A 27,590-nucleotide genomic window follows, 5' to 3' on the forward strand; every position below is an offset into this window, starting at 1 on the left:
TGACCAACACAAAGTGACATCATGGCCTAGTCAGATTAATATAGCACACTTACATTTAGACAAAAGAACAATGATCTTATGAGAGTTTGATTTTCACTTCTCAAAATAAAGTCAATATATCATGCTTTGCATTCACATACAAACAGAAATGCTTTGAATCATTGTACACATGAAGGACTTAGGCCTTGTTAAAACACAGGCTGTATTTATGATGGTCTGAAGTATCATGTTAGACTATACAGAGTAAAAGCCCTGAGTACTGCTGATGCATCTGGTCAACTGACTTCCCTTGTGTACAAAGACTTGACTCTTAGACTAGGACATAATATCGCAAACCATCACCTTGCTGGTGGTGTGATAGTCACCCCAAGGAAAGAACCTCTCTCAGCCTTCTTATTTGTTTCTGTCCCCCTCTTTCCCAACTGTAGCCATCTCTCCTTGCTTTGCGACACAACTTACTCTCAAAGAATGGCATCTGGCATCTCATTCACTCACTGAACTTCAAGGGAACAGGTCCCAGGAAGCTTCACCCATTCATCCAGCAGCAAACTGAGTCTATAAACTTCAGTTCCCCTGCTTCACACCCAACCCCAACACACACCCCAGATTTTGGCTAGCTACTCCGTTTGTCTACTCCTGGTCATCCTGGTGATGTTGATTTACAACTCCAACTGTGGTCACAATCATTGACATCTTGAGTTGTATGTTTCTTCTTTCTCAGTACCTGACACTTTGGGCTTTATTTGTGTGTACTTTCAATTTTTGGTGTGATAGTGTTATTCTTGCCAAAATTAGATTTGAAATTGAACTGTTGCTGTTTTTTTGGAAATATTTGTGTGGTGTTGTGCTGGTCTTGGTGGGTTAAAGAGCAATCCCTAGGAGTATTGTCTTCCTAGATGGTATCCTCTCTGGTAGGTACAATCAGATGGAACGTTTATTCATTTGTGCAGCCAGTGGGAAAATTGTAGGCAATGTGACACTTGGAGAGAAAAAAATTTTGATCAGAGTAAAATCGTTTTGTAATCCTCAAATTAACACCATGAAATAGCTCATTACTCCCTTCTGCTTTGAGTCTGTGTATTTCTTCTGACACCACAGGTAGGATGGACTGTGATAATCCAGAGTTTCATTGTCTACGAATGCCCATGTGCTTGTGACACAATGACATGGCAAGGCTAAAATACTTGAACCACTACTCAGGAGCTGGAAATACTTACAGAAAGGTGGACCATATAGTTTTAGACTTTTAGGGTATTTATTTGACAAAGATTTCTTTTACATTTCTTATTTGTCTTAGGAAATACTTCTGAGGCCATGATAAGCATGGACTTAATTTTTTTAATGGTAACCAGCATCTAACAGTCTACTAAATTCAAGAAATTAGTTACTGGCACTGACAAGAGAAAAAGAAAGAAAGAAAGAAAGAAAGAAAGAAAGAAAGAAAGAAAGAAAGAAAGAAAGATTGAGAGAGAGAGGGCGGGCGGGAGGGAGGGAGGGAGGGAGGGAGGGAGGGAGGGAAGGAAGGAAGGAAGGAAGGAAGGAAGGAAGGAAGGAAGGAAGGAAGAAACACAGCAGAAGACACAAGGGACAATGTTTTATTGTGGGACTCTAACTTCTTAGCTTGGATAAATCCATGCCATCATGGACACAGTAAGTATTTATCAAAGTTTCGATTATGAAAAGTATTCAGATTAGCAGACAGCTAATTCTGAGATTCAACTATACAGTCAACTCCAACTTCATTTCCAGCTCTTGGGTGGTCTAATGTTGAGATAATTAATTAAACCCTGGGAAAAGCATCTGCTATTCACATTTAGTCTTGGATGAGAGAAATGATTTTATCCATTACTTAAGGAAAGCTAATACCCAAAGGCTGCACATTAGCACTGTCTTGAATTAGGACTTGCCAGATCTGAAAACCAGCTATTCACATAGAATCTACTTTAATAACTTATGAAAATTTAAATTAAATTGGATTAATAATTTAAGTAGAAAGTTCCACCAGTGAAGCTTAAAATTTTAAAGGTTTAGTATAAGCAGTGCAAACAGTAGACAGAAAAATGTGGTGCTGGATGTAGTATTTTAACATTGGTCTTAAAAGCAGAGGCGACATTTCCAGTTAGGATTTATCAGAATAATACATAAAGATGGAAAATAAAACCTTGACTCAAAGATTTAAAAAAGTAGAATAATTCCCTTTACCCACCACATATACAAACCCAAACTGTTCGTTCCACTATATCTTAGTCAAAAATAATGGAGGCGGAGGAAATGAAAACCCTACCATTTATTGACTGCTTTAGGAGATGACTTTTGTGTTGAAAATATCTTGTTTAAACATTGGCATTACAGAAGGGTCCAGATCATGAAAAGCTATGAAAAGAACCTCAGAGGTCACAAAACAGGTGTGAAGGGTTCAGTCTGCATGGGAGGAGAATAAATACAGACATGGGTTGATCTAAACTTGAGAGCTGAAGTTATAGTACCAGCCTTTAGGTTAAAATATATGAGCCCAAATAAAGCTCCACTGTTCAGTCTCATGAAGGGCATCAGGAAAGTTATGGGCACTGCAGGAAGGAACAGCATTTCAATCACCATCTCATCTAGGGGCACTACTTGTGTGATCAGCTCAACATTGATAGATACTGTGGCCCTCCCTACTGGATTCTTATAGATCTGTCTTTTAGGAAATCCCATTGCAGCACTTCTCATGTGCCAGTCCTCCATAATCTAGGTTTGGGCCTTGGCAGAAAAACAAATCAGTTAATGCAATGCTTTTTTTTTTTTTTTTTTAATGGCGAAATATAACTAAGTAACTAAGAGGCTTGGGTTCAGAGCACAAACTGAAAAGAAAGGAAAGTCTGAATTATGCTCAGTAAGAACAGAGTAAACATTATGTTGGTCTTCAGCAATAAGGAATGGATGTGCAAACGGTAACTCTCCAGTTTTATGCAGTGATATCTTAAGATTTTGGTTTAATGACAAATTGTGTTTGGGATCTTGTATGTACTGACAGCTGTCCCTCAAGCCCTAAAGACATTAGTCCTAAGGATTGAGAACTGGCATCTGCTAGATACAGAAACAGACATCCAGGCTGTATTTCTAACCATTCCTTCATACAATAAGTGAAGAAGCCCCAGTGTCTCCCTGGAATGTTTAACAAGTAGAATTTTAATAAAGACAATCTTTCTTCAGTGTCAGCCAAGCTTCTTGAAAGAACTGCTACATGTTGTCTAATTTTTGCCAAAGGTACCACATGAGTTCTAAATAAATTTGTATTTGTAATATGCATAGTAAGACTGAAAAACTCGTTTTTGATAATGTAATATTGTCCGGTATCACCAATTGGGAAAGCAAAACAGAATAATGTTCTTTTCTGATGTTATAAGAAGAAATGATATGATGTGACTAAACACACTGAAACAATGCATATAAAATGACCAAAGCATTAATTCCTATGCTTTACTATATTATGTGTGTGTGTGTGTGTGTGTGTGTGTGTGTGTGTGTGCATATATGTAATTACTCTGTTTAATAGATTGTGCATATGGGGCTATAATAAAGGAAACAACCTCTCATATTTATGAGACTCAAATCTCATCAACCCTAATACTCCAGCTGTCTAGAATATTGGTCTAAGTATATTTCTTATGACTGTGTCCCTTTGATGTTTTATGTTCCCTAGTGCCTGTGAATTGTCTGATGTTCATTATGCTCCTTAGATCAGCTTTTCAATCAGTGTTTTTACTCTGTCTATGTCATTTATCATTTCACATCCAGATTGTCTCTTTGATTTAAAGTCATAACAACTCCCTAAGAGGAGAGGGCAGCTCAAGTTTATTATTGTTCTTCAATTGATTCTAACTTCTACCTAAAAAAGGGCTTTGCACAAGTATCCAGAGCCTTGCAAAGAAAGAGAGGCCACTCTTCTTATTTGCTAACATCCGTGAAGGAAACAGTGAGATCAAACATCGCATCCCCAATGGAAAAATCTCAATTGCAAAGACTGTTCCCCTTCCATCCCAAGGCCCCACTGCTATAGCCTTTCCAGATCACTGTAAACCTTGGTGTGCTCAGATCACCATTAGGAAGTTCATCTAACTTGCTCTCTGCCTCTCAGCTTTCATACACAGTCACTCCTGGGCCTGTTGTGTTTTGTAGCATGAAAGGATTAGAAATCTGCCTAGACTTTGTAGCCAGGTTGAAGGAGATTGCAACATGTACTGCAAAAGCACTCACTATTTAGCTAGAATGCCACCAAAACTCAGAATTACTACACATATCACAGCAGCCTTTTCATGACATTTTCCTGAATATTAGGGCATCTAATTAAATTATGCATGCTGTCTTGCCCAAATAAGGCATTTGCTTCATTTTAATAGGGAGTGACATATATTTCTCTATCAGAAAATATTCTACACAGCTTTCCATGCAATGAAGTCTAATTTTACTCCTAATATATGGATATAGTCACATGATTTTTCTCTTTAAATATTCTCACTCTGTTTAAAGAGGTAAAATTTCCTTGCCCATATCTTGAAGTTAACAATTTTTTTTTGATAATTACCTTCAACTTTTCATCTTGTTTTTATGGCATATATTCTTGCCCTATGCCCAGACTGAACTGAACACAGCATTTGAGTATACAAATTAGAATCCACATAATTATTTTGAATGGGTTCTTTCAATGTTTCAGATGTCTATTGAAATTTATACAATGGGGTCAAATTGCAATTTACAAACTTTTGTGCATATTGAAGTGATTTCTTTGGCAGTGATAAGTTCTCAACAAACGATCATGATGGCAGTTATCTACTGCTGGTCTGAGTTTAATTTGAGTCATTTTTATTCATGATATTCCAAGCCATGTGTAGTAAAGAAGGAGTAACTTCTGAAAGTGCCACATTCCTTTGAGATGCACTTTATCACACTGCTCAAGTCTATACATCAAAAAACAAACAGTTCATGCAGAAAAGTGTGTCTGTTCTTTGGAGGGAGGTAAATAGATAAGCTGTCCAAGGTACAAAGAACTAGAGCATGCATAATGCACATTTGAGATATTCTGTTGCTTAAGTGACGCATTCAATCAATATCCTGCAAAGCCCTTTTCTTGTTATGTTATTTGTTTAGGTACTGTCACAATTTCCCATTAAATTGTCTATTTCAGAGGCTATATTTTTCTCAGTTTCCAATTTCATTTGATTAGTATTCCTTAAATCCTTTTGCTATGTATGCAAATTATCATCTATCACCATCATGTCATTCTTCTGCTCAAAGAACTTCAGTGGTTTCCTATCTCTTGTCATATTGAATTTAACCATTTTAGCTGATTTTTAATGCCTATAGTTCTGTGTCCCTCCTCTAATCACATACCATTATTTTCTAGATTTATATAATGTTCTGTAATGTAACCAGGACTGCCGCTCACAGTTACACAAACACATCACGTTAGTCTCACTCACTGTGTCTTTGTCCTGTTCTTCCTCCCATCCATCCTTGTCCACCGTGTGTATGTCCACACATGTGCATGTACTCATATGTGCATGCAGTGTGAATCCATATCTCCCTGTGTCTGTATGTGTCCATGCATGTTGTCCATGTATAAATGTGTGTATGGATGTGGATGCATGTGTGTCTGCATGTCTCTATATGTGTTTGTGTGTTGCCTTTTGTACTCATTTCCATTGTTTCTTCATTTGCTAAAGGCTGAAGACTTGCCTTTCTGACATGTTTCCTAAGTGCCTCCAAAATAGCCTTTGTTATCTTTAAAAATGTCTTGCGCACAAAGGCACACGTAGCCTCTAGCCACATAGCTTAGACTTTCTTCTTATTTTCCTGCTTCAGCTGTCTGAATTAATGGTGGCTTTTACATACTTAGAGGCTTACTTTATATAGGCACAATATGCAGAAATACAGAAAGCAAATGACCTGTTTGCTTACACATATGATAGAGTCATGAAAGCAACCAGTGGCTACAGGATCCAAGGCCTCAGGTTCATTCACTCTGAGAAACACCATGCTCATAGGGGTAATTTCTCCCTTGAATGTTAAATTCCATGTATGAAATGAAATGCAGGCATGGTAAAATAATGTGAACCACATGAACGTATGCTTTGCTTTAAGCCTGCTGTGCTGGCTGAGACCCTGTGTCTGTTCAAACTACATCACTTTCCTGTTTCCTTAAGACTCTATAATTCCTTGACAATGGTTTATGCTTTCTTTTTTCAAAGAATATGGTAAAACACTAAGGACATACTTAGCATTCTATGAAACATTTTCGCCAGGATGTGCTAATTCAAGCCATAGCCATAAGGAATTTGGATAAATCAATTTGATTCATTTTTACTGGAAGTTATGAAAATGTATGTAATTAGGAACACCTGTTATAAAATATTCAGGTGAAATTTTAAAAGTGCTTAACTCACAGTGGGCAGTGGAAAAAAATGTTCCATGAATAAATAGTCCAGCTCTTAAAAAAAAAAAAAAAAATTAGTGTACCATAGTTTTGAAAAGAGTAGGCATTTTGTATATAACAAACTTTAAAGTGATAGAAACATGAAGTGTAATTAAAAAATGATCAAATTAGCTATAAATATTAAAAAGACAGCTTTGTAGTAATGGGGGATTTACTAAGGTGACTCCATATAGTAAGAAGGAGTTTTGTTTTGGTGGGGGGTAACTTACAGCTAGTACAGGGGTTGGTTACAGGATCCAGGAGAGGTGAAGTGCAGTCCAACTGGGTTCTCTGGAGAACTCCACTTGGTTTACCATCCAACATCCAGGATTTCCAGGAACCAAGAACGCAGGCACATCTGGATCTCAGGTCTTAAGGGCTCCTGTCTTGCCTTGGAACTTCACAGTGGTTGTTTCTGAGTGTTATTGAGCAATACAGCATGTCTTAGCTCCTCTCATGAAAGCTGACCGAAATATCTAGGCTTCCTTATAGTAGATTCTCCAAATATTTAGGCTTTTGTTAAAGGTGATACCTGATGTATTATACTGATGTTGAGTAATAGCACCTGGATGCCATAAACATCATGTTACATAGTAAAAGATGCAGATGTGATGCAGGATTTGGGGATGAGAAGACAATCCTGATTATCCAAGTGAGTCCAAATGTAATCATGTGTCCGTAGCAAGCAGAATGACGGGGGTATTTGAGACCCACAGAAGAAAATATACACACAAAGATGGGGCAACAAGGCAGGCAGAGTAGGGATTGAAGTGATGTGGTCTCAAGTTAAAGATTACCATCAGTTGCCAAAGAAAAAGCAGCAGGCAGCCTCTTGAAGACCCTAAAGCAGCTGGCCCTTGGCCCAGTGCTAACCATTTTGAAATTCTGGTCTGAATTCCTGGTAGGTAAATGTATATGAAGGCATACATTTCATCAACTATAGAATTTATGCATACTAGGAAATGGTATGATTTCATATACTAAAAAGAAAAAAAAACAAAAAAAAAAACAAAACAAAAAACAAAACAACAACAAAAACTCTAAAATCCATCAAAAATGATGAAAAAAGGTGAAGTCAGTAGAGTTAGAGGTTCCATAATTACCATTGAGAAGCAAACTAAAGCCAGGCGGTGGTGGCGCACGCCTTTAATCCCAGCACTCACGAGGCAGAGGCAGGAGGATCTCTGTAAGTTACAGGCCAGCCTGGGTTACAGAGCGAGATCCAGGAAAGGCACAAAGCTACAGAGAAACCCTGTCTCAAAAATAAAAATAAAAATAAAAAATATTTTAAAAAGAGAAGAAAAGCGCAAACTAAGAAAATATCCTACAATTTGAAAAACTCTGTTATAATAGTGTTTTTATAGAAGCACTTAGAAATACATTTAAGCTGCAAGGTAAAAGATTGATGAGATGAAAATAACCCAATGCTTGGGGAAGAAATGGACAGCCTAAGCAGTGGGTGAGCTCCTGAACTGCATATCTAGAACCAGTATTGTCAACTCCTGGACAACAGTGAGCTACAGTCAAGGCAGTCCACATCAAAACTCCACTGACAGTTTTGCCTTAATGAAAAAACTCAATTATAAAATAAACAAAGAACACACATACACCAGAAATAATTAAGAGCCCAGATCGTTTTAGATAGGATGTCTCCGGAGGAATCACACACTGTATCTTAAATTATGCTACAATGTAGTAGGTAGCTGTTCCAGCTTTGACCTGGAAGTACTATCCCCAGTGAGGCTTCGGGTAACTGTCACGCCTGCCTACGACCTGCACCTGAGGTGGGCCGAGATGGGATCCCTTAAGACCTGAGATCCAGATGTGCTGGCACTCTTGGTTCCTGGTGATCCTGGATGCTGGATGGTAACCCAAGCGGAGTTCTCCAGAGACTCCAGCTGGACTGCACCTCACCTCTCCTGGATCCTGTAACCAACCCCTGTACTAACTATAAGTTACCCCCCCAAAAAAATAAACCTCTTTTTTAACTACATGGAGTTACCATAGTAAATCCCCCATTACTACAAAGCTATTATAATCAAAACACTGTGATTTTAGCTTAAAAAACTCACAGACAGACCAATGGTACAAAGCAGAAAGTTCAGAAATAAACTCAAATATACTGGACCTAATCCTTGACAAGAGCCCCAAGATAGGAGGAACCTCTTTGCACCAATCTTGGCAAAGATATCTTGGACATAACAAACGAGTGACAAATGAAACTAGATGCACTTAAAACTTTCCAACAGGCCAGCAGGTAAATCTATTTTCAGTGCAAGCTGGATCCCTGGAAATACCCAAAGTGGAAGGAGAGAACTGACTCCACAGAGTTGTCCTCTGGCCTTCTCATGCTTGTCATGGCATGCATACACACATACACACCAAAACACACACACACACACACACACACACACACACACACACACACATCAATAGAACATTAAATTTTAAAGTTTCCAAATAGCAAACGAAACAAACAGCAAAGTGAAAATATAGCTTATGGAAGTGGGGTGGGGAGGGTATTTGCAAAGCATTTATTTAATAAGTGGTAAGCATTGAAAAGACATAGTTAATTTGTAAAACTCAATAGCAAAAGACAGATAGCTTAATTTAAAACTTGCCCAAGGACCTGGACACCCATTCCTCCAAAGACATTCACTGCCACTGACTGTTGGAGAAATGCAAATCACAACCACAATGAGATATCAAGCTTTACTAGTAGCATGACAATTACAGCATGTACTGTTAAAAGATAGTTCCCACTGAGGGTGTGTAACAAGGGAACCCTTGTGTTTCATGAAGGGAATGCCAATTTGCAATGCTATTGTGGAAAGCAATATGGTAGTCCCCTTAAAATTAAAAACACAGCAACAAGCTGTCTTCTGGATCTATATATCTAATTATCTATAATGAAATTAGTATTTTGATATATTTACCTTCATATTCATTAAACCACTGATCACAGTAGCATATTCACAAAATATATTATTCTGACATTTTCAAGGATATTGTGCCGGCTGGTTTTATGCCAACAAGCTGGAGCCATTTGTGAAGAGGGAACCTCAATTGGGGAAAAATGCCCCCATTAGATTGGACTATGGGCCAGCCTTGGTGCTTTTTCTCAATTGACATCTGAGTGTTCATCTCACTATGGGTAGTATTACTCTCATCCTGGTGATACTGAGGTGCTAAAAGAAAGCCTGCTGAGCAAGCCACAGGGAGAAAGTCAGTAAGCAGCACTCCTCCATGGCCTCTGCATCAGCTCCTGCCTCTGCGTTCCTGCCCTGGCTTCCTTCAACGATGGATCATGATGTAGAACTGTAAGTTTGAAATTAAACCCTTTCCTTCCCAAGTGGTGCTTTGTCACAGCAGTAGAAACCCTAACACAGACATGGATGCAACCAGAAAGAATTACGTCAAGTAAGGTAGACATAGGAAGATGAATCTTGCTTAGCATCACTTATATATAGAATCCAAACATTTGAAATTGTAGAAACAAAATGCAATAGTAATTATAAGGAGTTGCGGGTGGAAAAATGAGAAGAACTTTGGGTATAGATGAGTGAGTTCCACAAATCATATATTTAATAACAACCTATTATATAATTAAACTTTCAAAGGGAGTCTTTTGTATTCTGACTATATGTACACACATGGCCCTTGTCAGACATTTACACACTGAGGTTATAGGTATGTCAATTGGCTTGATTTTATTGATTATTTCATAGTACCTACTTACATCAAATTTCCATGTTTATATTTTAAGTATGTATAATTTTCTGTCATTTTTACCTGAATAAAGCTGGGGGAGAGTGACCACCGTGCTGTAATATTCTCTGGTTATGCATTTAATTTTGGCCCAAATGAGGGCAATCTAGATATAGATCATAGGGCTAATTTGGCTGACAATAAATGGCTAAGCAAGTGTTGTCTTTCTTTCTCACTGTTCCCTAATTTATTTCAGCTAATCAATCAGAACTGGACCTCTTTTTCTGTGGGACAGATGCTATCTTTGACTTTGGGTACACTTAGCTGAATACTAGATGCATAATCAAGGGTGAAACAACCTTGTTTTCATTTGTAAGCACATGTGTTGGCCTTTCTTACTACTTCTGGATGAATCCATGTTCATCTACACATTTAGTAGAGCCACGTTTAGCTTTGTGTTTCCTCACTGGAAGGGGAGGGTTCCATTTGCCAATTCTATCCACGTGAAAAGTGTTCTGCATTCTTGTTGCTTACTGGATTCAGCTCTTGCTCTAAATCTTTGCTTATCACATTATGTATTTGCAAGAGATTTGGAAATGTTATGAAATACTTCACTGTGAAAAAAAAGGCTAACAAGTGAAATAATTTGGAGATAAGATTTGTGATATTTGGTATTATTTATGGTACTCTGATTTATAACAAAATCAGTACTTAAATAAATTTCTGTGTGAGTTCCCTGGAATATCTACTTACAACTAACTGTTTTATTCACCCAAATATGAAATTCTGAGGGGGGTCCCTCTGAAACATTAAAGATAACAAAGGGACTCCAGTAGTATTGGACGGACTTAAAATTTCCTGAGATTTGTATGGAGTCCCATTTAATGTCAGAAGTTTATACTTGAAATGATACGTTCTGTGTATAATTAAACAGTGACCAGATTCTGTTCCCCAAAGTGAACCCCTGTTGGCATCAGTACATTTGGGGCACATCCCTTAATACTCTTATGCTTTGAATGTGAACCATCTGGGGTCCTGTATTGGAACACCTAGTTGGCAGCTGGTGGCGGCTTTTTGAAAGTTGATGAACCTTTGGGAGGCAAACTTTCCTGGAGGAAGGTGACAGAGATCTTGGGTCTGGCATTCTGGCCATACTTGCAATTGGTCAGCTTTGTGTCAGCAAATGCGACTGAGCCAGTTTCCTCATGAACCCACTCCCATGCTTTTCCCCTCATGAGGGGCTGTCATCCCACAACCTCCTCTTCCTTTAAGTTTTTTTTTTTTTTTTTTTTTATCAAGTATTTGGTCACATAGATGAGAAATGTCACTAATGCTCAGAGAGTGAGCACTTCCTAGAAGTATGCATGGTTTTTATATTTAAAGGCTGTGAATTCAGGTTGTTAAACAATTTATGTGAGAACACAGCCTTATCATTTTAGTAATACTAACTGAAAATAAAAACATATTTTAGACATAAGAGAAAAACCAAAAGTGTTCTTTATTTTCAAGTAAATAATTCAGTTCTACATTTCACACTTTCATACATCTGTAGTAATTTAAGTGAGGACATACCAGTAAATATCCATTAGGAAATGGTTTTTTGAATAGCAGGAAGTGTTTCTTTTTTCTACAAAGTCTAGTCGCTTTGTATTTAGATCTAACAAGTAGATACTCATTACTCATTTACTGAAATCTGAAATATATATATATATATATATACATATATATACATATATATGTATATATATATATATATATATATATATAATTATTTTGAAAAAAGTGAACATTCAGGCTTCTTAATGTATAGTCATGTGATCACTTCTGTGCAGCTTTGAGATTGCCCAGGAGTACTGCTCTGGTTTTTCCCATAATTGGATCTCATCCAGTTAATGTACGACCCCTTTTAGCCCTTATAATATCTGCTCCATAATGAGCAGGAGAAGGAAAAAAAAAAGCTGTTGAAACTCTATCATGTAGTAACTGTAGCAAGAAGATGAGGTGGTTAAATTTAATATGTAGCTTTCCTAACCAGTGAAAGGAAACATTCGCCCCCGTCCTGCCCTGCTGAGGCGCCACATCCCTCACCTCTTGCAGGCATGTAGGGAAATAAATCTCAGGTTTTCATTGTGTGGGGGATGGGAAAGAATCACACATTACTGATTAATGTATATCCCACAGCTCCCTCTCTCTGTTAATGCTGTGTACTTAAAAATCTGGTTATGCATCCTATAAAATCAGACATTTGTGGCTTTTAAAAAGTTCAAAAATATACTATAATATTTATTAACTTAACTTAGAGTAGTGTAGTATTGCTGCATAATTTTCATGAAGAAAAAATTAGCAAAGCTTCTTATAAAATATTAGGTATTTGGGGCTATATTAAATTTCAACTGCTCAAAAGCACTTGGAGAGGGAGTTTGATGAAAGTCTGTGTTCATTTTGGATTTTCTTTTGATGCTCATCACTTTCAGTCTATCTTTGGTCTGGAAAAGGATGATGGTTTCATTAAAAGAGAATTGGAGTTTGAAATGTATTACGACAATGAAAAAAGGAATTATTCCTGCTTTAACCAAATTCAAATTTGTAGGATCAAAAGAATTATCCATAAACATACCAAAATAGCTTTTTGAGCATGGCACCACAGACTTGGGGAAAATTTCAGGAGGGCAGCAATGTTTCCAAACAAAGGAAGAAACATAATCATGTAGCTTTTTATGAAGGGCAAGTAATGAAAAGGGTTGTAGAAACTACAGACTGGAAACTTTGATGTGAATTCAAAATCATAACTGAGAACGATTTTTAGAGAAGGCTGGATAGTGATGAAGAGTTACACAAGGAGGAAAGTACCTCACGATCTTTGGCGACGGAGAGGCTTGTCTTGTGGACATAGAATGAGAGATTTCCATCCTCCTTGTGATAGCTGAGTTCCAATAGGGAATTAGGTTACAGTGTGGGACTTATGAGGTAGACTGTGGGCCAAGTCATTTGTCTAAAAGGAATACATTTTCAAACAGTTTGGGATATTTGCAATCTTCTAATAGTTATGAATGCTCCTAAACTAACAAGCACCCAGTCAGCTCGTGTTGGCAAATTAGATGCTACTGTATACAGTTCCACAAAGCAAAAATCTTATGTCTTCAATTACACAAAACTTCCTGCACCAAGGAAGACAACTTTGAAAGTCACATCAGTTTATCTCCATAAATCATGTCCTTGGGTTGGAGAGATGGCTCAAGGATTAAGATAACTGGGCACTCTCCAAGAGCAACTGGGTTCAAGTCCCAGCATCTACATAGTAGGACACAACTGTCTGTAACTCCAGTTCCAAAGTCATATCCTTTTGTACTATATTTTGATTAAACAATTTGTCCTTTAAGTTTATATTTATTGTAATTTAGTTGTGGTGAAGATTTTAAATGTATTGGATCCAGATTATAGTTTAGCAGCAAAGTTATATACATTTGAATTTTCTAATTTCACAAGTGATGCCCCCATGCAAAAGATCCTTGTTTTTTCTTTCTTGTTACCTGCTAGCTTTATAGATACATACTAGCAGAGTAAAAACTTATAAAATGGGGAAATAGAGATACAAGTATTCATTACTTCCTTCTCCCAAAACACACTATTGTTTCCAGAATGCAAAGAATGACATAGATGAATTATCAACTGTTTTTGCTTGGTCGATCAGACTGGCCTTGAACTCACAGAGATCTGCCTCCCAAGTGCTGGGACTTAAGGAGTGCACCACCACCACCAGGCTGAGTTATAAACTTTATAAATACTTTTCCTTCAAAGCTTTTTGAGACAGTGTTGCAAGCTCTCAAGAAAACAAAGCAAAAAATAAATAAATAATACATATACATACATAAATTGAAAGAAAGGGTCGGGAGGGAGGGAGGGAGGGAGGAAGGAAGGAAGGAAGGAAGGAAGAAAGGAAGGAAGGAAGGAAGGAAAGAAGGAAGGAAGGAAGGAAGAAAGGAAGGAAGCAATGAAGGCAATCCCAAAAGAGTAGAAATGTTTACATGTTCCCAGGACCACAGGATGCCTGTTTTCTCAGTTGAAATTTCAACCTTGTGGTGCCTTCCTCTTTGAATTAATTGTGCAATTGAATAAATTTTGAATCAGCTAAAGAGAAGTGCTGCATGTGAGTAGAAACCCTGCTGTGTTTGATTGCTTGTGCCTCTGGAGACAAGGCACCATGGTATGCTTTCTTTTTTCTGGGAAGTGGAGGGAAGCAAGGCTGTAATCAGGTGAATCAATTAGTGAGTTATTGTAGTAGTAAAGGAAGAAGCAGGCAGGATCACAAAGAAAGTAGTGCAGGAGAAACGTGGAGGCTTTCTGGATCATGTCTGACGAAGATACTGTAGGAAGAAGGTCCCCGTGTTTCTTATTTAGAGAATGTCTTGTCTGCTTCCGGTGATAATAACTGAGCATATGAGCCGGAGAAAATAATTAAAGTTAAGATGCTCTTTAAAAGATGTGCCCTGGGTGGTCCAAGATCCAGAGGCCATGTCTGGTGAGGTTCTCTTGCTGCCTTAGAATGGCATGGAACTCAGGAAGGCAAAAAAGCCACACAGGAGGAAGAAAAGGGCACCCCAGTCACTCAACAGTCAACCCATCCGTATGAGAAAGGCATCCACCCCTTCCATGAGGGTTCTGCCTCCCGAATGTTTCCTCCTAGGCTCATCTGGGATGCTCCTTCACTGAAGAATTAAGATTCTCACACACACATGAAAGTTAGCTAGTGGTCCTACAGCAAAGGAGCTGCACCGAGCCCTGCCACAGAGCGTCCTATGCTGGTAATGTTTTACTGAGATACGCAATTCAGAGACGTCAAGTCGAGGGCTGGAGCTGAAGCAAGATCAAACATGAACATGCAAAATTTTAGATGCTTATGTGGTATTTATGAAGATTTGTCAAAGTAAGATACATTAGCCTGGCACTCTGAAGAATTACCTTGGCTAGAAATAAAAGATAGAATTTTTATGTGGAATTTAAAGCTACACAAAAGAATAAGAAAATTTGAAGCCTATTCGGGGATGTCTATGGAAATGGAGACTGACCTACAGAAAGGCACACAAGGATAATGCACCTTTTGGTTGTGAGGGAATTTGACCTGTGAGAAGGAAAGAAAATTTGCTCCAAGTTCAGAACAGGGCCCTGAACTTTATGCATAGTTATTTGTAAACAAATCTGTCTTCAAGAGAATTTTGATGGTAAAGGTATAAGACTAAACAGTTTGAAGAGGTAATGGGAAAAAAAGTGGAATGAAATAAAACCCATGGGGTAGGCTTGGCAGGAGGAGACACTCATCCAGCTTCAAACACTGAGAAGCTTGGTCTGCCCTCCCATATGAGCAAGAACAGGACAAACGGCGGGAGAGATGGCTCAACAGTGAATTACAACGGCTGCTCTTACAGAGGACCCAGGCTTGGTTCCCAGTACTCACATCAGGCTACAACTCCAGTTCCAGGAGACCTGGCACCCTCTTCTGATCTCCCTGAGAACTTTCATGCAAGTGAAGCACATGCATAGGCTCAGATACATACACATAAAATAAAAATAACTTAAGCAGAACAAATATTATGGTTTGGGATACCAAAGTTGGTAATGGATTGTAATTGATGGAGCAGAACAAGAAATGCTAACCTTGATGATCCATGGACAACTATGGATATGTAGATGATGCTAATGCTCAAGTATCTCTTTTTTCTAACCAGAAAGTAATTAGAATCTGGAAAATTCGTAAATGCCAGGGTTTTTAGTTCAGTTGCTGGATGTCAGTATCACCCTTCCCACTGAACTCTCACTGGCCTTAAACTTAGCCTTATCTATAGTGAGTCTTTCCACTCTGTCACCCGATATCTTCTCTCTTCATTATGGACATGCTTATGATGTTCCTTGTTCTTCCCCGTAAGTCTTCTAAGTTAGTAACCTAAGTGTGAAACAATTCATAGTTCCCTCCTTATAACTCCCTTTGACAGGTTTCCATCTGCACATAAAATAAAATCTGTGACTGTCAAGGCTCTAATGGTCAAGTCTATGACACAATTTCTCTCTTCATATTTTGCTACTCTCCTACTTAGAGCTGTCTGCCCAGCCAAACGGCCCTAGTCTTAAAGGAACTCAAATTTCAATTTGGTGATTTCATTTACTCAGATATCCTTTAAAGAATGCCCTTTACACCACTGTTAAAGCTGCTTCTGCCATTCCTTCAGATTACAGCATAAATGTCACCTCCTCAGAGGGGTATTTCTGCACCTCTTGTTTAAAATATTTTCCTTATTTTGTTAGCACACTTTTCTCTTGCTTTTTTTTTTCATATAAGCTATTGACTCTGCAATGCAGGACCCCAGCTCCTTTCTACACTATGCAAGATAACAAAGAGTTATAATCAGTTGACTCCATGTCTTAGTTAGGGTTTCTATTGCTATGAAGAGACACATGACTCTTATAAAAACAAAAACAAACAAAAACACACACACAAAAAAACATTAAATTGGAGGTGGCTTAGAGTTTCAGAGGTTTAGTCCATTATTGTCATGGTGGAAAGCATGGTAGTGTGCAGGCAGACATGCTGCTAGCGAAGTTGCTGAGAGTTCTACATCTTGAAACATAGGCAGCAGAAAGAAACTGTGTACACACTGGGCCTAGCTTGAGCATATGAGATTTCAAAGCCGGCACCCACAATGACACACCTACTCCTATAAGGCCACACTTCCTAATAGTGCCACTTCCTATGGGATACACATTCAAACACATTAGTCTAAGGGGACTATGTCTATTCAAACAACCACACTCAAGTTGAGTCAAATCATATGACTACATCTGTCCTTAAATTTGGATACTTTAGTTTTTATATTTTGATGTGTCTTGGGATACTGTTCTAGATTTGAAACTCAATTGGTAAGTATATATATTTATATTGATCTAGATACTGAAAATTATTTTTATATATTTAATGTCCAACCAATGTAGAATAATTGGTTATTCATTTCACATGAAAAGTGACTTCACTTTTTATCTCTTTCTCTCTCACACACACACAATTTAAAAAAAAATAATAATGTCTTGCTATGTAGCATTCCTAGAGAAAGATCAAAGAAAGAGACAGGAGAGTTAGTCTCCAGAAGCTCACAGGTCATACAACCAAGTGTATGCCTTTTGACCTAGATCAGTGGTTCTCAACCTTCCTAATGCTGCAACCACTTAATATAGGTCCTCATGTTGTGGTGGCCCTCAATCATAATCAAAAAATTATTTTTGTTGCTATTTCATAACTGTAATGTTGCTACTGTTATGAATTGTAATGTGAGTATCTATGTTTTTAGATGGTCTTCGTCAACACCAAAGGGCTCACACCCCATAGGTTGAGAACCAGTGGACTAGATGCTTAAAGACAGGATACTGCATTACAGACATCCAGTGACCTCCACTGTCCTTGGTAGGGACAAGACCATGGAAATGGCAGATCCACCCACCCCCAGAAACATGGCAGGAAAGAGCCAGGTCCCTCTCTGCCTTCCACTCCAGTCTTCTATGAGTCGCCAAAGCTACTCTAAAAGTAAAATCTTCCAAGGATAAGGATCGGGGAAGCTCCTAGTGTAGCTCCAGCGCTACTGTCTTGCAGCATGGAACAGAGCAGAGCAGAGTCTGGCTGTAGAAACAAGGGGCCAGGCAGAATCCTCCGCTTAATGAGGTCTGGTGGCGTCGGTGTGCCACACTGAATTACGCTTCAGAAGCAAAAAGTAAGCATATCTCAGGATCTGTAGGTGAGCAGAACCCTAGCAAGCTCTACTTGACTGCACATAAAAATAACTATTTTATTATGCTGGCATTGGTTATGAGGTGTCTGAACATGAGCTCATTAGAGGTGAACAGGTTCTACCACCCCCAGAAGGAAATGATTGGCATTATATGTGCTAGTGTGGTAGATATTGTTATCCCCAAAGACTGAAATGTTGAAGGTTTGGCCCTTGGTTTAAGATGTTGGGGGAATGGTCTTGACTTAGGGGATGCAGCCTATGTTGAGATCCAGGGGTCCCTCACAGCGGTTTGCTAGACCCCAGACTCTGTCTCTCTCTGTCTTTGCTTCCTACCCATGAGTAAGCAGGTTTTCTCTCTCGCCTATTCCTATAGTTACACGCTGCCTTGTGTGGACCTGGAAGAAATGAAGCCAATCAGTCAAGGCCTGACCCTCCCTAACCATGAGACCAGTTGAATATTTTCTAAGCTAATTACCTCAAGTATTTGCTATGGCAATGTAAAGCTGGGTAGCATTACACGCAAAGGAAAAGAAACAGAAGACAATGGTGCTTTTCATGAACAATGCACGATTCTGTCGGAGGGTCCACACTGGGTGGGATACAGGTTTGAGAAAGCACAACGTTCGAGCACTGCACCCCACATGTGGTTTGGAGCAGGCTCAGATTTTTTATGCTGGTTTAATAAAGGAAGGCATACTAGGGAGTGGAGGAGGGGGCCTGCGTGCAGTGAAAGTTTGCTCTCCTCCTGAAACGAATTTTGTCATCTGCGCAAGAAAATGTTGGAGCAATTTCACTCAAGATGAAATCTTTTTTTACTGCAGGGAAAAATAAAGACATGAAAAACTGATAAATGGCGATTATGTTATTTACATAATGAAAAATAATAGCTCTTAAAATGTGTAGCAACGTCAAGGTCAAATATTCAATTAATAACTGTGAATGTGAAGCCGTAAATGTTGCACCAAACACATATTTGGCAGTGATTATGATTTGATGCCTTGGATATTCAGACCAAGCCCATAAAATAGTGTGAGAAAAACAAGTTTCCATTTATAGCTACATATTTGTGTAAATCTGCAGATTTTTGACACATTGTGACTTTAAGACAGAAGGGAAAATGTGGAGTTGCTCAGCCTAATAGGCAGTGTCGGGTCTTTAGGAAGGAAATGTAAGGTTTTGTTGATCTATACAGGCAAAGCTCTGGGGAACGCAAGCAAGAATTAGTTGTGAGGTGAGGGAGAGGAAGGCAGGAGTAATTTTAAGTCAGACTGTATCATTTGATGTGCTTGCCAGGCATCCAGCCACGCAGCTGTGAGGGGGTTGAATTATTTGTTACTTTTGTTACATTCAAAAAGAGATAACACTATGGATTCTGGAGATATCAGGCAATTATTGCTGTAATGTACAAAGGAACCAAAAGCTTTAATGGTTTCATCCTCTTAAACAATCCCCTCTCCGTCCCCCCAAAAACCCCAAAATCAAAATTCCTCAGCTCTATCCCCTATGCAGGTCTTCAGAGAGAAGAGGTGAAGTCACTGATTGCTTTCATTGAAGAACTATTTCCAGATTAAATATCCTTTGCTGGATTCTGTAAATGATTCCAACAGGAACATGAAATGCCCACAGGGGGCTTGGTGATGGTAAGATGTCCACTGGAGAAGATGAGCTTAAGGAGACAAGAGCAGCATGGATCCACCCAGCAGATTGGTCAGAATGGCTCACAACAGTTGAATAAAAAGTCTCCAGGGCTTAAAGAGGTGGGGGACATATTAAAATCTGCCTTGACTCACTAAGGAAGAAGGCACCTGCTAAAAGGCCTGAGAAGAGAGCCAAAGTAGGGAGTCCCTTCATATCATCAGTACTCAGCCAGCTCACGAAGTGATACTTTAAATCAAGTACCTTGAAGAGGAGTAACAATATTCAAAGTGAATAATCCACCAAACATCCTTGGGACTAATGTATCCGGCAACACTACACTGAGAACAAAGATGATGCCTAGAGTTACCGGAAATTAATGGGGCATGGATCTGAGGTCCTGTTTACTCCTGAGGATCAAGAATGCTTGCCTGCCCCTAGCTACAGAGTGGTGCTTCTGAGGATCATTTGGAGTCTGGACTCAAGCTCTTAAGCTCATATCATGGTAAATGCATTCTAAGGTTCCATTCTCTATTCATGAGCTCAGTGTTGAAATATTTTCAGCAATTAGTAGAATTTTCATGTTGCTTTTCAGAACTGACAGATTAAGGGCATATACATGTGCACATATCTCTCTCTCTCTCTCTCTCTCTCTCTCTCTCTCTCTCTCTCTCTCTGTGTGTGTGTGTGTGTGTGTGTGTGTAGTGTGTGTGTGCACTATGTGTGTAGGGGGTCTCACAGAAATTAATGCCTCAGCAGACAAAAAGGCACAGACAAGAATTCCTGGTTCAACACAGTAGAGTTCTCCATTCAAAGAGCTCAAGACACATGAGTCTTAAGGTATGCAAATGAATTGGGATCACTATGTTTTAAGTTTAATCTGATGGCGACTGTTGTTTACTTTGCTATTCTAGAGCATAAATTTAAACGTATTGAAAAGGAGTTAGGAACTCATCATGAACTGAGCTATAGGTGAGGATCTATGGAACAAGAAGCAAAGGAGAGAGAGAAGAAGTAAAAGTCTCCTTTGTGGGGTGCTAATATTTCTGACTCATATAACCAGAGAGGGAGCATTCTATAGGGAGGGAAGGTATGCACAAGCCAGAAGGAAGGCACGCAGAAGAGAAGGCAGGAAGTGATTCACTGTAACTTTCCCCTAGCTTGTATTACTTCAGATATCCTCAAATCCCCATTCCTACACGCGTGTGCGCGCACGCGCGCGCGCACAAACACACAAACACACACACACACACACACACACACACACACACACACACGTATGGGAGAATACGATGTATACCATGTGCAAGACTACTTTTTCTTCTGTGATTACTAAGTACCTAATAGTTTAGCTCTTCCTTCTTCCTGGATTTCACATTGAGTGATTCCTACTGTGCTACACAAAGACTGATGTTTTCTTTTTCAATGTTAAACTTCTGTTAAACACCCGGACTTTTTTGTTTCTGTCATCATACTTCCTAGTTCTAGAATTTTTACTCGGTTTACTTTTATGATTTCCATAGCTCCCATCTTCAAATCCCTCATCTTGTTTCTAATACATCCATCCTCTTCTTTTGATGTATTTTTAATGTGGTTCAATGTAGTTTTTAATCTTATATTTTAATATAGTTTAATGGACCTCTTAGGAGTTAAAAAATTGTTGTTGTTGTTGTTGTTTTTGTTTTGTTTTGTTTTGTTTTTGCTTTTTGAAACAGGGTTTTTCTGTGTTGCCTTGGAACCTGTCCTGGAACTCTCTTTATAGACCAGGCTGGCCTCGAACTCACAGAGATCCACCTGCCTCTGCCTCCTGAGTGCTAGGATTAAAGGCCACCACCTCCTGGCCAGTTCAAAATTTTATAACATCATTTCCAACATTGTCTTTCTGATGTTTGGGGTTTATTTCTGAGAATCCATTATGACCCTTTCTATCATTGGTTGCGGGGAGAGGTAATGAGAGCAGATGGGTTGAACTGCATTTTGGCAGACAGCTAGTGTTGCCAAATGTCCTGAGTCCTCTGAAAGTTTCTGTATTGTTTTCTTTATAGATGGTTTCTAGTTAAAAATTAACACAGAAATTTCTAGAATGAAACAGTATGCAAACCTAGCATCTAAGTCACACAGGCCTTCTACCAGCTCTGGCTTTTTGCAGACTGTACATCCCCCAAGACCGTGAAGCATCAGAATATGCTCAGCTCCTGGCTGTCTTTGTGGCTGTCCATGGCACATTCTCCAGGGCTGCAATTCTCAACCTGTAGGCCACAACCCCTTTGGGTTTGGTTGAATGACCCTTACACAGGGGTCCCCTAAGACCACTGGAAAGCACAGATATTTACATTATGTTTCATAAGAGTAGTAAAATTACAGTTATAAAGTAGCAGTGAAAATAATTTTATGGTTGGGGATCATGACAACATGAGAAATTAATAAATAGTCACAAAATTAGGAAGGTTGAGAACCACTATTCTAGGACCCCCCCTATTCACACACAGTTAATGTGTGAACCAAACTATGTAAAGCTTATCATTGTATTTCTAGCTCACTTTCTTTGAACAGCTCTCTTCTCTTTAGCAGTCTGTCCTAAAATTTCTATCTGCTTTGACAGTATATTATTTTTTCTTATTCTGTTGACATATTATCTAAATATTCTACTATATATATATACAAAGTTATCAAGGTGATCATTGGCAATATGACACTACATTTTGAAAAAGAAAAAAAAAGAATGGAAATTCATGAAAATATTCAAATACAGATGGCATAGATAAGGCAACATGGGTAGATTCTGAGATTTGTAGTCTGCAGTTTATACAGTACAAAGCAGTGGTGAAACAAAGGAATTGGGATTATATTATGAATTGTTAGCCTTGCCAGGTAAAAGAATTCGGTTATCTGCAGGAATGACTTTTATCTTTTCAGCATCAGGACTACAGGTAACTATAGTAACAATTCAATGCATTAATTTTTGTCAAAAAGCTTGAAAACAAAAATCCAGATGTATTCTTATATATTTATAGTACTTTGAAATACTAACCATGTTAGCATACTAGGTAAGCTAGTGGGACCAAATGAAAAGTAACACTGAATATTGATTTCAGACTCATGACCTCAAGCTTAAAATGTATTAAGTCTATATTTGATATTAACACTGACAAAAATGTCCTACTGAGATATAGGTGCCACTTGTTTGATTTAAATATCTCAAGGGTCTTGAAAATTTTGCTTGCAGTTGCTTATGTATTTAAAATATTTCAATGGAAGTAGAATATCAATTTCAACAGGAAGCTTAAAATATGTGGGTGAGATCAATTAAGCATACATATGAAAATAACATTGATTATGCTCTATTTAAGGTCACAAAATTGGCTAGATTTATGAATAAAATAAAATTGAAAAATGAAATTAAAAAGCATAAGGAATAATGATTAGCAAATTAAATCCTAAAAATAGCATCAAATTAACTTTTGTCATCAAGGTTACTTAAACCTTCTCCACAGTGTTTCTATAATTCTGTGTCCACTTTGGTCTTTAATTACAGATGTGCAATTGTACATTTGTGTAGCATGAAATGTTAGAAGGTCTTATTAAATAAAAACAAACCCAGAGCCAGGTATTGGGGTGAATGCTGAATGATCAGAGAAACAGAATAGGCCACAGCTAACCCCACCTCACCAACTTCTCAGCCAATCCTGTTTCCTCAAACTGGAAGCCTCTGTATCCTCATCCAAATGGATCTTAGCTGAACTGCTGCTAAAAGACAAAAGTTTAACCAGGTTAGTTCTGGTCCTCACCCCTTATATACCTTTCTGCTTCCTGACATCAATTCCCGAGATTAAAGGTGTGAGTCACCATGCCTGGGTGTTTCCAGTGTGGCTTTGAACTCACAGATAACCAGATGGATCTCTGACTTCGGAATGTTAGGATTAAAGGTGTATGTGCTACCATTTTCTGGCCTCTGTTTCTAGTGGCTGTTCTGTTCTCTGACCCCAGATAAGTTTATTAGGGCACACAATATTTTGGAGAACACAATATCACCACATATTTGTTTGATTAATTTATTTCCCTTCAATTGCCAATCAACTTTATTAAGGCACTTTACTTTCCCAAGAGGAGTGACAAAGGTAACTTGTCAAAATAGTTTAAGTACACATTTTTGTAACCTCAGCTACTTGAGAGGATGAGGAAAGAGAATCTTTAGTTTAAAGCTAACCTGAGCTAAATTTTGCTGTATGCTGTGAATACGCATTGCTCTGATTGGTTGATAAATAAAGCTGTATGGGCCTATGGCAAGGTAGCTTAGAGGCAGGTAAGCCACAAGCCATGTGGCAAATAATAGATTTATAGAAATGGGTTAATTTAAGATGTAAGAGCTAGCTATCAAGAATCCGGAGCCATTAGGCCACACCATTTGTAATTAGTATAAGCCTCTGCGTGTTTATTTGGGTTTGAGTGGCTGCGAACTGGGCAGGACACAGGAAAACTTCTGGCTACAAATGGTGCCCACATGTGGTGGCAAGAGTTTCCACCTGAATCCTGAGAGAGCTTAAAAAGAGATTATAAATGTAGCTAAGAGCACCTTCCTATTTCATGTTGCTCATGGCCAGCCTAGGTACAGTGATGTGTCCCCTGGCTTTGGCAGGTTCGCAGCATGCATGCTGAAGCTACAGCATGGCAGATTCCTTGCTGAGTCATACAGAGGTTTCTGCATGCCACACAACATGGTAAGTGGTGGACATAGCTTTTGCTAGTAAAACAAAACAAAAACAACAAAAAAACAGGTTTCTGGGGGTAGATGCTGTTTTAATGGAGGCATAGACCCACTGCTTCTGAGAGTTGATGGTACACATGGCCCAGAGCTGGAGATGAATTACTTCCACTATGTTGAAAAGCTGAAATGGATGGAGTCAGTAGCCAAGACTGTTGTTTTTCTTTCTGGCCACACAGTTTAGCAATTTAATGTCTCTCCTGGCCAGAAAAGGAATACAGACTTACAATAAGACAGATTCAGATGAAATAAAACTCTAAACTGTTTACAATGTGTATAAAAACGTACATAGGATTGGAAGAAAAAAGAAAATGAATATAGACAGTTATATAAAGAAATGGTTTTAAAAAATAAAGTTTTTAAAGAGACAGTAAAGCTAATATAAAAAATAAGCCACTTAAAGGTGGATATCACACAGACAGTCTGGATTATATTATCTTTGGGATTTTTAACTACAGAGGGACATTTGATTGTAAAAGCTGCTGAGTTAAATCAATATGTATATTTTAAAGATATCTTGATTTCAAAATTTATGTCTAAGGATATGTTGCTTTGGAAAAGAGGTTCTGCTTTTGTTTCCACAGAAGATGAGAACTTGTGGATTGCTTCCAGGCTAATATGATTTGATCAAGTAAGATTCCAAAGGAGGCCTAGATGATCCAACCTCCAAAAACAACATTAAAGCAACACGCTCAGAGATTACAGCAACATAGACTACTCCATTCAGGACTTGACCATAATTCTTAATTTTTTCAGGATTCCCATTAGATTGCCAGCACCCTTATCGAGCAGGAAGTAGTATGAGAAGCTACACCCAATTCCCAAAATATTGTTTATGGATGTCTATTTTTATATAAAGCAGGTTGATTATAAATGCAATATCTTTCTAAAGAAGAAAAGGGGATAGTTTAGAAATGATAAGATGAAGGGGTAGATTAATGAACCTTCTTTTAAAGAGCAACAACTTGTTTAAAAATGTTTTACATTGTTATGGATTTTAGTTTATTGACACATATTTAGAGTTGATTTTGTTATTTTATATATATTACTGTTGTTTAAGGTATTGTGTTCATGTAACTCATTTAGACACTAATGGACAAAAATGAAATACAGATTAATAATTAGTCTTCTATGATACTCAAACTCAGAGTCATGTTAAGTTTTATAGGTAATATAGATATACTTCAGATAGGTAGGTAATCTTCAAACACTTGAAAGGCCTACAGAATATGGCATTTAAAATGTTTTAGAAACTTAGACTTTTCTGGACAATGAGACATGTCTTCTCCTGGCAGCGCCAATTACTTAAAGAAGAATGATGGGCATTAAATGAACTCATTATGGAGTTTGCTTTCCTTATAGCAGAAATTAGCCACTGGGCAAAAAAAAATGCCCTTGTGTCAACTGATTGACAATATGTTGTATAAACTGGACATGCAGGACCCATAGGAAGGTGACCACTGAACTTTGCAAGGTAAAGACGGTCCTTTAGGTTCCTACTTCACAGAAGAAACTGCCAGGCATTCTACAGGACACAGAGAGAATTGACTGTGTGACTCTCGGCCTATAGGCTGAAGAATGGATGACCCAACATTGCAGAAGAACTTTGGGTAACTGTCAAGGTAGCCAGCTGTCTCTGTCATTCTAGAAATTTGGAAGTTGCTTACAATGTATTTCCTGTTTACTTAGGAACTATTATATTCTTCTGAGGTCATTGATGCAGTTGAAGACTAGATAGTTATAATTTTCCTTGTGGTTATGATAAAAGATAAGTTAGATATGAAACCTTAGGCTCACAAATATAGGATAAATAGAATATTTTCTTTGCATTTGCCAAATAGACTAGATATTGTAACTATAATTCTTGCTTGATAACTGTTTTGTTATATGTAATTTTACTATGTAAAAGTTAGAACCTTCCTTCTTGATTAGACAGAAATGGGGAAGTACTGTGGGATGTCTTTCTGTATGCTATGAATATGTGTTGTTCTGATTGGTTGATAAATAAAGCTGTATTGGCCTATGGCAAGGCAGCTAAGAGGCATGCAGGAAATACAGGCAGATAAACAGGAAGAAGAAAGGGATAAGAGTTGAGGCAATGTTGCTAGCTGCTGCCATGAGAAGCAAGATGTAAAACACTCGTAAACCATAAGCCATGTGGCAAAGAATAGATTTATAGAAATGGGTTAATTTAAGATATAAGAGGTAGCTTAGCAAGAAGCCTGAGCCATTAGGGCATATAGTTTGTAATTAATATAAGCCTCTGTGTTTATTTGGGTTTAAGTGGCTATGGACTGGGTAGGACACAGGAAAACTTCTGATTACAAAATTTCAAGACTCTGTGGGTGAAAAAAGAGAATGAAGATGGAGCTTAGTAGCTTATCGGTAGAGTTCAACCTCACTGTGCACAAGATCCTGAATCCAAACCCTGGACTGAAAACATATATCTTAATGTCAATTTCACTTTACATCCAATAATTCAGGTGTCAACTATCTCTATACATAAGTGTCTTAGTTAAGGTTTCTGTTACTGTAAAGAGACACCATGATCACAGCAACTCTTATAAAGAAAACATTTAATTGGGAATAGCTTACATTTTCAAAGGTTTAGTCCATTATTGTGAAGGAAACATGGTGGTATACATGCAGGCATGGTGCTAGAGAAGGAGCTGAGAATTCTACATCTTTATCTGCAGGCAGCAGGAGACATGCTAAGCATAGCTTGATCATATAACCTCAAAGCCTGCCCCTACAGTGACACACTTCCTCTAACAAAGCTGCACCTACTCCACCAAGGTTTTACCTAACGGTGCTACTCCCTATGGACTAAGCATTAAAGCACATTAGTCTATGGGGGCCATAACTATTTAAACCACCATATTCCATTCCCTGGCCCTTATGGGCCTGTAGACATAACATAATGCAAAATCTATTTAGACCAACTTCAAATATCTATCATAGTCTCAACAATGTTTAAAAATTCAGTCTCTTCTGAGATTAAAGTAGTCTCTTAAATTTAATTCTCTATAAAATAAAAATAAAAAAAACAGATCATATACTTCTAAGATATAATGGCACAGAATATACATTACCATTCTGAAGTGGAGTAAAGGGATGATAGTGAGGAAATACTGGACCAAATCAAGACCAAAAACCATCTGGGCAAACTCTAAACTCTGCATCTCCATATTTGATATCAAAGATCTCTAACTTGTTTCAGCTTTGTTGAATAAAACACACTTCTTTCTTTTGGGTTGGTTCC

Source organism: Onychomys torridus, chromosome 11 (genome assembly GCF_903995425.1).
Source record: "Onychomys torridus chromosome 11, mOncTor1.1, whole genome shotgun sequence".
Classification (NCBI taxonomy): domain Eukaryota; kingdom Metazoa; phylum Chordata; class Mammalia; order Rodentia; family Cricetidae; genus Onychomys; species Onychomys torridus.